General features: G+C 45.1%; 1 protein-coding gene across 4 annotated transcripts in view; it reads left to right on the top strand.

Annotated features, from left to right (window-relative positions):
- tfg (trafficking from ER to golgi regulator) overlaps positions 1-15573 on the top strand; it is a 183255-nt gene that overhangs the window by 42188 nt on the left and 125494 nt on the right. The gene's annotated exons all lie outside the window — the stretch shown is intronic.

The following is a 15573-nucleotide window of genomic DNA, read 5'->3' as shown; positions in this document are numbered from 1 at the left end:
CCTGTACTCAACATAATTTTATATACTGTTTGAGGTGAATTTTTACCGACCTTGCATTCCTTGGCCTGGATGTGCTGTTAAATTCACACACAGGTTGTTGAATGTGACCTCATTGCTCCATCATTATTGAGAAATCCACAGTTGTTCTAGTCTTTTAATGTTGCATTGGGGTGGAGTCAAATTTTTGTTTACATTTAAAGTAAGGATTACTAGTCACCGTAGCTCACGCTTCTAACCTTTGCTTCATCCTATCAGTTTGATCAGGGTTGGAACCTAGGTGCCCGAGGTTGAAGGAACAGTGAGCCCCATCCCTGTTAGCAGCAAAGCCTATTTCCACATATTATAAGCTATTGGCAATTTTTTGGGTATGTTCTATTATGAATATGTGATCAGCCATCTTGTTAATTTGTTAGCAGTTTTGTTCACATACTGGGAATGCAAAGACCAGCAATTTTTTTTTCTACAAGTTTGAGAATTTAAGGATATTAAGAATTGTGACAATGCTACTTAAAGATGGTTTGAAGAATTTGTTGGATTAATAAATGTAAATATGATGTGTGTCAGTAGAAATTTTTGGATTTGAATTTCTGCTCACTTAATAGAAATAAATCCAGAAGGCCCGGGAAGAAACCAGATGTTGAAAATCCAAGGCATGTTTTATGTTGACTCGCACATACATCCTCACTTAAATATATTACAACCTTCATAGAGATACTTTAAAATACCAATAAATGCCACCCACCAGTTGCTCACTGATTTATTGTAGTTTCCTAAAATTTATGCTTGTATGTACTTATATATTATGATATAACAACAAAATCTTGCATTTCTATAGTGCCTTTAACGGAGAATAACATCCCAAAGCATTTCACAGAGACATGATCAAAAATAAAAGTTAAGAAAACCAACTTCTTTTATAAAAGTGCCAACAGTCATCTTTGATGTAATGAAATGTAATTGGCTTTTTAAAAAAAAGAAACTGCTTTTGCTATAGTTTTTCCACTTCAGGCCATTGTATTTATGAAATATTGAGAGTTTTGTACCCTCCTGTAACAGTTTGTTTTAACAAGGAAAAAAAGCAGAAAGGCTTGCATTTATATAGCGCCTTTCACAACCTTGGGACATCCCGACGTGCTTTACAGCCAATGAAATACTTTTGAAGTGTAGTCACTCTTTGTGGTAAACCACGTTCACTATCGTATCACTGTTAGTAGTTAGCACTGTTCACCACTGTTCGTTATAACTGTATCACTGACCACTATTGTATCACGGTACGAGGTCGCCTCTTGCCACACTGCTATACCTGGGATGACCACTGCCGACTCCGCCTTGGCTCCACCCACCAGGCCAGGTATAAAGGTGAGCGACTGGCTGGTATTCCTCCTGCTTGGATCGGATCACCCACGAGAGTGGGCTGTTATGTAGTCAATAAAAACCTTTAGTCACCTTCGTAACTCTTCGCCTTTTATTGGAGGAATTGATAGGTATATCAATTTTATTGACTAAATTTAATGATGTCCGACAACGAGTCACAACCGGCGGAGGAGCCACCAGCGCAGCTCCCAGGAGCACAGCCACACCAGCCAGCTTGGCTGCGAGCCCTCAGACCGCCGTACCTGGACCTGAACCCACGAGCAGCAAACTCAGCCGCAGACTTTAAACACTGGCTGGTCTGCTTCGAATCATACCTGAGAGAATCCAGCGTCCCTCAGGCATCCAAACTAAGTGTCCTGCAGGCACAACTGAGCCCGAGAGTATACACTCTCATCGAGGACATGACTACCTACGAGACCGCCATCAACCTGCTGAAACAGAAGTACCGGACCCCGGTAAACTACATGTACGCTAGGCACCTCCTAAGATCACGGCCGCAACAGCCAGGAGAATCAGTAGCCGAATTCTCACAGGCGCTATATGCACTCGCCAGGAACTGTGACTTTAAATCGGTGTCGGCAGCCGAAAATACTGAAGATAATATCCGCGACGCATTCCTGAAAGGCCTACGGTCCGAGTACTCACGGCAAAGACTGCTGGAAGCTAAAGACCTCAGCATGGAAAAAGCTGAAGCCCTCGCTATCTCCCTGGAAGTGGCCCACCAAGATCAGGAAGCATTCACCAGGTACTGCTCGCGACCCTGGGACTCGGGCCCGACCCCTACCACAGCACCCTTCCCAGCGCCGCCCCCGGGACCTACCTCTGCGTCGGCGTCCCGGACCCGACCGGCCCCGCCACCCCCGGCACCGGCCCCGACATCGGGCATCCGCGATCGGGCCGCCGGCTGTTTTTTTTGTGGCCAGGAGAAGCACCCGAGGTCGCGCTGCCCAGCCAAGAACTCCATATGTAAAACCTGCCTGAAGAAAGGCCACTTCTCCAAGGCCTGCAGGAGCGGATCCTCAGAGGCCAGCAGTGCCGCATGCGAACTATGGGGGCGGCCATCTTTGTTTAGGGCAACTGAGGCCAGCATCCCCACACATGAGTCATGGGGGCGGCCATCTTTGATTAAGGCAACCGACCCCAATAGTGCCTCATGGGGCCCTACCTCGTGGGAGACGCCATTTTACTCACCACGCCCGACCGCCTCGCCCGCAGATGACAACGACTCGCTCAGCTACACACTAGCTTCCGTCACCCTGGACCAAGCCCGCCCGCACCATCTGTCCAAGTCAATGATGGACATCAAAGTGAACGGCCACGCCACGACCTGCCTGTTCGACAGCGGAAGCACGGAGAGCTTCATCCACCCAGACACGGTGAGCCACTACTCCCTCTCTGTCCTACCAACGCGCAGCCGAATCTCGATGGCATCGAGGTCCCACGCCACGGACATCAGCGGCTACTGTGTCGTGACCCTGTCGGTTAAGGGCACGGAGTATAAAAACTTTAAACTCCTCGTCCTCCCCCATCTCTGCGCTGCCGTCCTACTAGGGCTGGACTTCCAATCCCACCTCCAAAGCGTAACCCTAGCATACGGTGGACCCCTCCCCCCACTCACAGTCAACAACCAGCAAACGTTAAACCGCCCACCGCGTAACACCTGCAGCCTCTCCACCCTCAAGGTCCCGCCACCCTCTCTGTTTGCTAACCTTACCCCTGACTGCAAACCCGTCGCTACCAAAAGCAGGCGGTATAGCGCCGGGGACAGAGCCTTCATTAGCTCTGAGGTGCGGCGCCTCCTGAAAGAGGGCATTATCGAGGGGAGCAGCAGCCCCTGGCGTGCCCAGGTCGTAGTCGTAAAGACCGGCGATAAAAACCGCCTGGTCATCGACTACAGCCAGACCATAAACAGATATACCCAGCTGGACGCATACCCCCTCCCCCGCATATCTGACATGGTCAATCAGATTGCACAGTATAAAGTATTCTCGACCATCGACCTGAAGTCGGCCTACCACCAACTCCCTATCCACCCTGAGGACCGCCAGTATACCGCCTTCGAGGCGAATGGGCGCCTATACCACTTCCTTAGGGTCCCCTTCGGTGTCACTAATGGGGTCTCGGTCTTCCAAAGGGAGATGGACCAGATGGTTGACCAGAACGAACTGCAGGCTACATTCCCCTACCTAGATAACGTCACTATCTGCGGCCGCGACCAGCAGGAACATGACGCGAATCTGGAGAAATTCCTCCGTACGGCCCAACGGCTGAACCTCACCTACAATAAGGAGAAATGCGTGTTTAACACCACGCGCCTTGCCATCCTCGGCTGCGTAGTGGAGAACGGAATCATCGGCCCCGACCCAGAAAGAATGCGCCCCCTCATGGAGCTACCCCTCCCCCACTGCCCTAAAGCACTTAGGAGAACCCTGGGGCTTTTCGCCTACTATGCCCAATGGGTACCCAATTACGCGGACAAAGCCAGACCCCTCCTGAAAGCCACTTCCTTCCCCCTCACGGAGGAGGCGTGCGCGGCCTTCTCCCTCATTAAGGGAGACATAGCCAAGGCCACGATGCACGCAGTGGACGAGTCCATCCCCTTTCAGGTGGAGAGCGACAGGCAGGACCACCAGCTACAACCCCAGAGGTAACGGTCAGGTGGAAAGAGAGAACGCGACGGTATGGAAGGCCGTCCTCTTAGCCTTAAAGTCTAAGGGCCTTCCAACCTCCCGCTGGCAAGAAGTCCTCCCGACAGCGCTGCACTCCATCCGGTCATTACTTTGCACGGCCACTAACACCACCCCCCATGAACGAATGTTCGTTTTCCCCAGGAAGTCGACTACGGGAACCACTCTACCAACCTGGCTGACCGCCCCGGGGCCGGTCTGGCTGCGGAAACACGTGAGGACCCATAAAACGGACCCCCTGGTCGAGAGGGTGAACCTCCTGCACGCCAACCCCCAGTACGCCTACGTGGCGTACCCAGACGGGCGGGAGGACACTGTCTCCCTACGAGACCTCGCACCCTCAGCCGATCCGGAAACACCACCACCACCCCCCCCAACCTCAGTCCAGGTAGACGGCATGCCGGAACCCCACGAGCCCTCGCCGACCACGCAAACACCAGCATCAACACCGGATAAGGCACCAGCACCGGATAAGGCAACACCACCGCTGCGGCGATCGGAGAGGCTTACGAAGCCTCCGGACAGACTGACCTACCAGAATTGGTAGTACACTTCACCCCGCCGGACTTAATTCTAAACAAGGGGTGAATGTGGTAAACCACGTTCACTATCGTATCACTGTTAGTAGTTAGCACTGTTCACCACTGTTCGTTATAACTGTATCACTGACCACTATTGTATCACGGTACGAGGTCGCCTCTTGCCACACTGCTATACCTGGGATGACCACTGCCGACTCCGCCTTGGCTCCACCCACCAGGCCAGGTATAAAGGTGAGCGACTGGCTGGTATTCCTCCTGCTTGGATCGGATCACCCACGAGAGTGGGCTGTTATGTAGTCAATAAAAACCTTTAGTCACCTTCGTAACTCTTCGCCTTTTATTGGAGGAATTGATAGGTATATCACTCTTGTAATGTAGCAACGCTGCTTGCACACAGCAGAGATCCCACAAATAGTAATGAATTAAATGTTTTAGGTGTTGGTTGAGGGCTAAGTGTTGGCCAGGATCCTGGGAAAGCACCACTGGTGGTCTTCGAACGGTGCCGTGGGATCTTTTATGCCCATCTGAGGGGACAGACAGGACTTCTGTTTAACCTCTCATCTAATTGACAGCACCTCCGACAGTGCAGCATGTCCTCAGTACTGCACTGAAGTGCCAGTCTTGGTCAGGTGCGTAAGTTTCTAGAGTGGGGCTTGAACCCCCAACCTTCTGGCTTAGCAGTGAGAGTGCTACTGACTGAGCCAATCCTGACACCTGATTCTGTTTGATTATATTTTTTTCACATGTCTAGAAATTTATTGTATCAGAGTTGAGAACATTTTTTCATACAAACCAAGCCACAAAGAAACAGTTTGTGACGCTAGCTAAGATTTTCTGAATACCAACATTATTATGCAAAGTTCTGTACAGTTATTAAAACTGGGATCAATTGATAACTATGTTCTACGGAATAGTTCACTTTCTCATTTATAGGATTCTCCCAAGGAAGGTTTTCAAACTGTGAGCTGTACAATAGAAATGGAGGTTACCAGTAGATGCTGCCAAAACTTACCTGATACTTGAGAAAAGAAGAATTGAATAATTCAATAAAAAAAATGTAAAAACCATTGACAGTCTGAGGTTAAATAGGATATCCATTTTAAACTATTTAGCAATCTTACAGAAACAATTAGATAATAGTACTTAAAAAAAAAAAAAAAAAAAAAACTTCCATGAAGATTGCTTCATTTAATCTGGTGAACATGGAGATTTTCAAAGCTTCTGAACAGAACCATTTATATACAGTAAATTATTTTTCTGCACAAAAATAGAAGCCCTTGGCGCCTTATGGATGAGATGTTCCAAACTAAGTTCTTGGCTGTTCAAATGGACATTAAGAGCAGGAAGTCCTGACTAACATTCTACCTTCAATCAATAAATACCACCAAAGACAGATGTTAATTTGTCTCGTTACTGTGTGCCATTGTGCGAGTACAGAATGGCTGTAACTACGCTCCACAAATAAATTCATTGTGTAAAAGTGCTTTGACAAAGAATGTTATAATACTTGTGTTTATATAGCACTTTCTCACATTGAAATTAAACAAATCTAATGTTTTTCATCACTGTTGTTAGTTTAAAAAAAGTAAATGAGAAACACACACGTCAATGATTAGTTGCAGATTCCTAAAATGAAATGGTCTGTGTTCTGCAACCTTGAGTAATGAGTTAACTAAGAAGCATGTGATTGCCAGACCCCTAGGACTCCATTTATGTACCTGAAGTAGCTCTATATATTTTACTGTTAAAACTGCCAATGAGATGCTCTGTTTATGCTATTGTCACAGTGGCTCCAATTTAAAAATGGAAAAGCTGAAGTTGTACTCAAGTCCAGGTGATGGACGGACCTCACGAATTGCAGATAGCCCCACATTGGTGTTTGTGTCCTGGAGTTCCACCAGGTTGCTTTTTAGTGCATCACCAATACTGACGTAATCACTCCTGGGGTGTTTGGTGAAAGAAAAACTGGTTAGCCCAGAGACAGGAGTTTTCTGAAACCTGCTGGCTGGCTCGGTAAAAACGATATAAAACATATTCAATAGGCAGAAGTAGATTGAAAAATGAACACGTGCAAAACATTGCTCATTGGCCTGAGCAGTGCCTACAGAATATAACTTTAATATAGTGATTTGTGTGTTGCTTCCAGATGAACCAGACTTTTCTTCCTGTCATAATCATTAGGATTTGGCATAAAACTGGAGCAATTACGCCAGCCAGATGTTTGTACAGGAAAGCAGACTGGCAAGAAAGATGTGCTGCAGATAGAAGTTCTGGTCAGTCTTATCAAGTTAAGTCTTATCTCCTGAGGCAAAGCTCAAAAGGTCTTGCTTATAATTTCAAGCATTATTTCAGAGGCCACACTACATAGTACAATAATGCAGAGACATACTTCTGCTCCATTTCACATAATAGATCATGTAGTGCTAATGCAACAGAAGGCCCAGATCTTGCTGGAGCAGGACATCTCGCGGCATATGCTGTTAAGTTAGACTTTTTCCTGCACCCTTCAGCTCAAAATTTTTGCGCCGTAACTTGCTGGAAATGTGAGTTGATAACGGCATCTGGCACCTTAGTGAACGGCGGGACCAACAGTGTATCTCATTACCCAATGAGATTTAAAGATTGAGAAAGAGATTAAAAGATTGACAAAGAAACAGAGCAACGATGGAGAAGGAGGGTGAATTCGAGTTGAATCAGGCACAGAAAGGGAAATAAAGAGAGGAAAAGAAAGATTGTATTAAGCGAGAGAGAAAAAAGAGACAAAAAGGAAAACTAAGATAAAAATGTTAAGAATTTAAAATTTGACGTTTTTAAAATCTCAAACAACAATGGACTACATGCAGCAATGAGATTGAACAGTTTAAATTGTTCCCTTTCTGGGTCAGAGAGGTTGATTGGCATTGCATTAACAATTTCTTTACCCAAAGAGTGGTGAGAATGTGGAACTCGCTACCACAGGGAATAGTTGAGGCAAATAGTACAGGAAACTTTCGATTAACCGGAACGGTCTATCCACTGGCAAAATTCAGGAGTCGGTCCAGGTAACTTTTTTTACTTTTAGTTACTTTTTTTTACTCCATTTGTTGCTGTGCAAGGGTGTAGCTGAAGCTGTTGCTAAGCTACAGAGACGCTTGCAACTTGTGCCGATTGTTTTGAAGCTGTTCAGGGTTTGTTGCTCTGAGCTCTGTGGCCTAGAAATTCAGTTGCGTTTGCGCCCACTTAGGGGCGAAAGAGTGGGTTGCGCCGGAAGTTTTTTAGTGCCCGAAATTAAGTTGGGCCCTAACATCGGCGTTAGCCGGTGGCGCTGCGCCGGCACCGATGACGTCATCGGTGTGCGCAGCGCCCCGGTTCCAACGCGATTCCGTTCCGAAGGCCAAATTCAGTTGCGGCCGCCTCGCCCGCAGCAGCCGCAAACAACGTTTGGAAAACGGGGCCTTGCAGCTCCGAGAGGCCGGCGCATAAAGGTGGAGGGGCGGCTGGCTGCTTTCCCGGCGGCCGCATGGCCGCACCTCCCTCCCCGGACTCCTGCACCACCCCCCCGCGGCATTGCTGTCTGACTCCCGCGAGCCCGGCACTTCTCCGTGGTGCCGGGCTCATTTGCCGGGGGAATCCAGCGGCGATCTCACGGCTGCAGGCAGCTCCTCCTTAAGAGAAGGAGGAGGCCTGCAGTACCCCAGCCTGCCGCACCACATCGGGTGGTGCAGCGGCAGCTGGACGCCTGAAATAGACTTTCATCGCCCCAAGCGAGGCGGCCAAACCCTGCAGTAGCGCCCGCCTCCGTCTTGGCCCGTCGCAACTGAATTTCAGGCGGGCGCTGCGGGAATCCGGGCGAGCGCTAAATTTCGGGCGCTGAAGACCTGGCGGGGCCTTACTGAATTTCTAGGCCTGTATCTTTTACTATAGCATTCAGTTATCCGGAATTGTTGATGAACCGGCAACACGTCGGTCCCGCCCGTGCCGGATACCAGAAAGTTTCCTGTATATATGCATTTAAGGGGAAGCTAGATAAGCATATGAGTGAGGGAATAGAGGATTATGCTGATAGTTAGATGAGGAAGGATGGGAGGAAACTCGAGTAGAGCGTAAACGCTGGCATGGACTAGTTGGGCCGCGTGGTCTGTTTCTGTGGTGTATATTCGATGTAATTCTATGTAAAAGAATTTTTAATTCGTTCCTGGGATGTGGACATCGCTGGCAAAGCCAGCATTTATTGCCCATCCCTAATTGCATTTGAGAAGGTGATGGTGAGCCGCTTTCTTGAACTGCTGCAGTCCATGTGATGAAGTTACTCCCACAGTGCTGTTAGGGAGGGAGTTCCAGGATTTTGACCCAGCGACGATGAAGGAACAGCGATATATTTCCAAGTAAGGCTGGTATGTGACTTGGAGGGGAACTTGGGGATGGTGGTGTTCCCATGCGCCTGCTGCCCTTGTCCTTCTCGGCAGATAATCACATTGTTAATAAGGTACTTATGCTGTTAAGTTCCAGCCTTAACATTCTGCGGTGAATTTAATGGGTAATTAATGTACAAATTCAGCAAGTTCTTAAAAATAACGGGGAGGCTAAAGGTGAGATGCCGTTTGTGCAAAGTAATCGACGGAGCGGTGTAAATCAACGAGCAAGTTTTGGAGATTCGAAACTCACGACTTATCTCTTAATCTCCTGAACTTGCTGGCCAATTTGCGCATTAATAACTGCGTGCGTTGTTAACATGCCATTGTTTTTCCAGCAAGATTTGGCCCAAAGTCGAATTCACTGTAGCATCCTGAAATTCTAGTATTTTATTTAGCTGCAGAAATAGACTGATTGATCAGTACAAAGTGATGTGTAAGTTTGTGAAATGAACTAATGAAAGTTTAGAGGGCTTGCCAATTTTATCCATTTCAATTTTACAAAGAAAATGCGTGAAGTAATTAGAGATTTCAACTTTGTCACTCCTGTAAAGTCCAGGATAAAGGGGATATATTGGCTTTAAAATGTTTCAACTTGATCCATTTATTTTCTTAAGCAATCCTATTTAAGATCCCAAATCGGAAGATTACTGTTTTTAGATAAATTTTCTCATTAGAAGGTCTTTAGCTAAATTAGCATCTTGCGCCACTAGGAGGAAGTAGTGAGCTGTGCTGTGTGTGAGAGAAACTTAAATAGATTTAATAGCAATATTGGTTCCCGATGAGCAGATATATGCAGGAGCATTCCCAGGATATGCAATTCCTACATGGAAAATTATACTGCCTAGTTGTCATCTGCACAGAAACCGTGTGAAATTACACTCCACATGCAATATGTTAAATCTTCTTTAATGTCAACCACGTTTGCTTCTTTTTTGGCATCATTAAGGCACGCTTAGCCACAGTATCGCTCATCCAATCGGTCTGGCCTTCCATTGTCTGCAGCTTCATTCCATTTTGCATCAGTTCCATTTAAGCTATTTGTATTTTATTTTGCACATCATTTAAGGTGAGCAGTTTCACTAAGATCTTTGATGAGGACATAAGAACATAAGAAATAGGAGCAGGAGTAGGCCAATTGGCCCCTCGAGCCTGCTCCGCCATTCAATAAGATCATGGCTGATCTGATCCTAACCGCCAATCCACTATGACAGGACTATCTCCTGAATCTAACAGCATTAGACACACGAAAACAGGAGCAGGATCAGGCTACACGGCCCCTGGGCCCGCTCCGCTACCCACAGGGCCATGACCTATCCGAACCTAGACTCATGTCCAAATTCCTGCCCGCTCCCCGTAACCCTTAATTCCCCTTTCTACTAGGAAACTGTCTATTTCTGTTTTAAATTTATGTAATGATGTAGCTTCGACAGCTTTTTGGGGCAGCATATTCCATGGACCTACCACCCTCTGAGTGAAGTAGTTCCTCCTCATCTCAGTTTTGAAAGAGCAGCCCCTTATTCTAAGACTATGCCCCCTAGTTCTAGTTTCACCCATCATCGGGAACATCCTCCCTGCATCCACCCGATCCAACCCCTTCACAATCTTTTATGTTTCAATAAGATCGCCTCTCATTCTTCTGAACTCCAATGAGTAGAGTCCCAATCTACTCAACCTCTCCTCATATGTCCATCCCCTCATCCCCGGGATTAATCGAGTGAACCTTCTTTGTACTGACTCGAGAGCAAGTATGTCCTTTCTTAAGTATGGACACCAAAACTGTATGCAGTATTCCAGGTGCGGTCTCACCAATACCTTGTACAACTGAAGCAATACCTCCCTATTTTTATATTCTATCCCCCTAGCAATGAAAGCCAACATTCCATTGGCCTTATTAATCACTTGCTGCACCTGCATACTAACCTTTTGAGTTTCGTGCACCAGGACCCCCAGATCCCTTTGTACTTCAGTACTTTCAAGTTTCTTGCCATTAAGATAATAACTTGCTCTACGATTTTTCCTGCCAAAGTGCATAACCTCACACTTTCCAGTATTGTATTCCATCTGCCAAATCTCTGCCCACTTACTTAGCCTGTCTATGTCCCCTTGCAGGTTTTTTATGTCCTCCTCACTCACTACTTTCCCTCCCATCTTAGTATCATCTGCAAACTTTGACGTGTTACACTCGGTCCCCTCCTCCAAATCGTTAATATAGATTGTAAAGAGTTGGGGACCCAGCACTGACCCCTGCGGAACACCACTGGTTACTGATTGCCAGTCTGAATATGAACCATTTATCCCAACTCTCTGCCTTCTGTTAGATAGCCAATCCTCTATCCATGCCAGAATATTACCCCCAATCCCGTGATTTTTTATCTTAAGCAATAATCTTTTGTGTGGCACCTTGTCAAATGCCTTTTGGAAGTCTAAATACACTACGTCCACTGGTTCACCTTTATCCACCCTATATGTTACTTCCTCAAAGAACTCCAGCAAATTTGTCAAACATGACTTCCCCTTCATAAAACCATGCTGACTTTGTCTTATTAAATTATGATTATCCAAATGTCCTGTTACTGTCTCCTTAATAATGGACTCCAAAATTTTACCTACCACAGATGTTAGGCTAACCGGTCTATAGTTTCCAGCCTTCTGTCTACTGCCCTTTTTAAATAAGGGTGTTACATTAGCAGTTTTCCAGTCTGCCGGGACCTTTGCTGAGTCCAGGGAGTTTTGGAAGATTATTACCAATGCATCCACAATCCCTACCGCCACTTCCCTCAAAACCCTGGGATGTAAGCCATCAGGTCCAGGTGATTTATCCGCCTTGAGTCCCATTATTTTACCAAGTACTACTTCCTTAGTGATTTTAATCGTATTTAGCTCCTCCTCCCCCCCTATAGCCCCCTGCTTGTCAAGTGTTGGGATATTCTTGGTGTCCTCTACTGTAAAGACTGATGTAAAATATTCATTCAGTGTTTTTGCCATCTCCATATTTCCCACCATTAATTTCCCGGTCTCATCCTCTAAGGGACCAACATTTACTTTAGCCACCCTTTTTCTTTTTATATAACTATAAAAACTCTTACTATCTGTCTTTATATTTTTTGCTAATTTACTTTCATAATGTATCTTCCCTTTCTTAATCAATCTTTGTGTTATTTTTTGCTGTCTTTTAAAGTTTTCCCAATCCTCTATCCTCCCACTAGATTTGGCTACCTTATATGCCCTTGTTTTTAGTCGAATACTGTCCTTAATTTCTTTACTTAGCCACGGATGGCTGTCTTTTCTTTTACACCCTTTTTTTCTCAGTGGAATATACTTTTTTTGGAATTTGTAAAATAACTCCTTAAATGTACACCACTGATCATGTATCGTCTTATCCTTTAACCTATTTTCCCAATCCACTTTACTCAATTCCGCTCTCATACCTTCATAGTCTCCTTTATTCAAGCTTAGCACGCTTGTTTGAGATACAGCCTCCTCACCCTCTAACTGAATATGGAATTCAACCATGTTATGGTCACTCATTCCAAGGGGATCCTTTACTAGGACATTTTTAATTAATCCTGTCTCGTTACACAGGACCAGATCTAAGGTTGCTTGCCCCCTGGTTGGTTCAGTTACATACTGCTCAAGAAACCCATCCCTAATACACTCAATGAACTCATCCTCAAGGCAGCCCTGCCCAATTTGATTCGTCCAATTTATATGATAGTTAAAATCCCCCATAATTATAGATGTTCCCTTATTACAAGCCTCAACTATTTCCTGATTGATACTCCGTCCAACCGAGTTGCGACTGTTCGGAGGCCTATATACTACACCCACTAGTGTTTTTTTCCCCTTATTATTCCTTATCTCCACCCAAACTGTTTCATTATCCTGATCCTTTGACCCAATATCATTTCTCTGTATTACAGTGATTCCTTCCTTTATTAACATAGCCACCCCACCTCCCCTTCCTTCCTGCCTGTCCTTCCTGGTATGTTTAATTCCCAGGCATTGTCACCCTGCAGCCATGTTTCTGTAATGGCCACAAGATCATACCCATATGTAGCTATTTGTGCCTTTAACTCGTCTATTTTGTTACGAATGCTACGTGCATTCAGATAGAGAACTTTCAAATATGTTTTGTGACACTTAGTTCCTGCTATTGCCCTTTTTATTACTTTACCTTTTACTCCACACCTTCTACCCCTTCCTGACACGCTCTGGTTTTTAATTTCCCCACTGCTACCTAAGTCTATGACCTTCTCTGTTGTCGTTTGTATTATTTGCTCTCTGGGAACCTCCCCCCCACTAGTTAGTTTAAAGCCCTCTCTACAGCCCTAGTTATATGATCCGCCAGGACTCTAGTCCCAGCACTGGCCAAGTGAAGCCCGTCCCAACGGAACAGCTCCCTCCTGTCCCAGTACTGGTGGGCTATTATAATTGATTGCTTATGGTTTCATCTTTGTATAGTGCCAGTGTTTGTGTTTGCTGGTTTGTTCGATAATTCTTTTAAACATAATTTCATCCATTTCGTGTTGGTTAAGAATTGATCTGTGGCCACTAGGTGAGCTTTACAATTTGGAGTAGTCAACTGAGATTCAGATTTGTAACCCCTTGGCTAGACCAAACTGCCATAGTTTTATACTGCTGTCAGTTGACAAAGACTTATTACCCCAATAGGATACAGTGCAGAAAGGGAACGCATAGTTTGCCCTGTAAGCATATTTCAAAAGTATATTGTAGAGAATGTTATTCCCTTAGCAGTTAAGATCCTTAATCTTGTATTCATGATCAATGGAAATGATCCCCATACAGAATTGAAGGCATATCTAGGTCTTGTTTATGACCCCATGGAACTGTAAATTTTGTGTAGATTCTTGTCAATTAAAGTCATTCATGACATGTAACATCTGAGATGTCACCTTGTTTAAATGCTTGCGTTTTGCTTCAATGCAGATGATTTCTAGAGCTCTATAATTGTCAGGCAAAACCATTCCCAAGTCGATCGAATAGGCCTCATTCCAAAACGGAATTTAGCTATGCTTGTCCAGTTAAATGATAAATTTTAACCTTGGGATTCTTAAAATATGTGGCTCCTGCACAAAGAATGGACACCAAGGTATGTGAATGCCTCGGCATCAAAGTGATTTATTGCTTAGTGCATTTGGGCCCTGCTGATTTTTTTTTGGCTCCTTTTATATAAAAAAAAGATTTAACAGAACTTTCATATTGCAGATTTGTTATGAGTGGTACATTAATATGAAAGTTAAATTAACTAGCGTTAAAATCTATGTAAAGTCATCTATCAACAAATCTTACACTGACCCCATTTCAGACATTTTGTAATCGCAGATATGCTTCAGCAAGTTAACCAGCCACTGCAGCAACTGAAATCTATTTATCTGGTTTGGGTGATCAATATCCAGTGTAAGAATTGGACCTTGAGTATAAGAACATAAGAAATAGGAGCAGGAGTAGGCCAATCGGCCCCTCGAGCCTGCTCCACCATTCAATAAGATCATGGCTGATCTGATCCTAACCTCAAATCTACTATCACTCTACATCCCTCCCGAACCCATGTGATCTCCTGGGAGAGGCGAAAAACCAGATAAAAAACCCAATGGCCAATTTGGGAGAAAAAAATCCGGGAAATTCCTCTCCGACCCATCGAGGCAATCGAAACTCGTCCAGGAGATCACTGTCCCTATATTTTCTACAGTACTTACCTTCTGTAAAAGGTGATCTCCACCCCAGCCAGGAACAGGAATAGAACCATCTCCTGAAATCTAACACATAATTAGAACACAAGAAGTAGGAGCAGAACCAGGCTACACGGCCCCTGGGCCCGCTCCGTTACCCACAGGGCCATGACCGTTCCGAACATAGACTCATGTCCAATTTCCTGCCTGCTCCCCGTAACCCCTAATTCCCTTTACTTCTAAGAAACTGTCTATTTCTGTTTTAAATGTATTTAATGATGTAGCTTCCACAGCTTTCTGGGGCAGCAAATTCCACAGACCTACTACCCTCTGAGTGAAGAAGTTTCTCCTCCTCTCAGTTTTGAAAGAGCAGCCCCTTATTCTAAGATTATGCCCCCTAGTTCTAGTTTCACCCATCATTGGGACCATCCTCACCACATCCACCTGATCAAGCCCCTTCACAATCTTTTATGTTTCAATAAGATCGCCTCTCATTCTTCTGAACTCCAATGAGTAGAGTCCCAATCTACTCAACCTCTCCTCATATGTCCACCCCCTCATCCCTGGGATTAACCGAGTGAACCTTCTTTGTACTGACATAGGTATTTAGTAAAATCTGTGATATGTGCCTCCGTGCAAACTTGTAATCAACATAATGCTCATGCAAAATTGATTTTAAGAAGCTGGAGTTGATCAAGTAAACAGAAGAAGTCAGCAAAAATAAATAAATCTGGGAACAATATTATTTTGTTGGAACTCGTAAAGTGAATGCTGCAGCTTTTTTGTAGAGACACGATTAGCTAGCTGTACATCAGGTATAGTATCACTAGAGGGTAGTATTGCATAATTTGAAAACTGAGATTTGAAATTGTTGATGTATTACGCA

This window comes from Somniosus microcephalus, chromosome 14, assembly GCF_052327205.1.
Source record: "Somniosus microcephalus isolate GS21.2 chromosome 14, FLI_Smic_1.0, whole genome shotgun sequence".
Lineage (NCBI taxonomy): Eukaryota > Metazoa > Chordata > Chondrichthyes > Squaliformes > Somniosidae > Somniosus > Somniosus microcephalus.
Note: the sequence above shows the minus strand (reverse complement) of the source record. Positions and strands in the feature narration are given on the sequence as shown.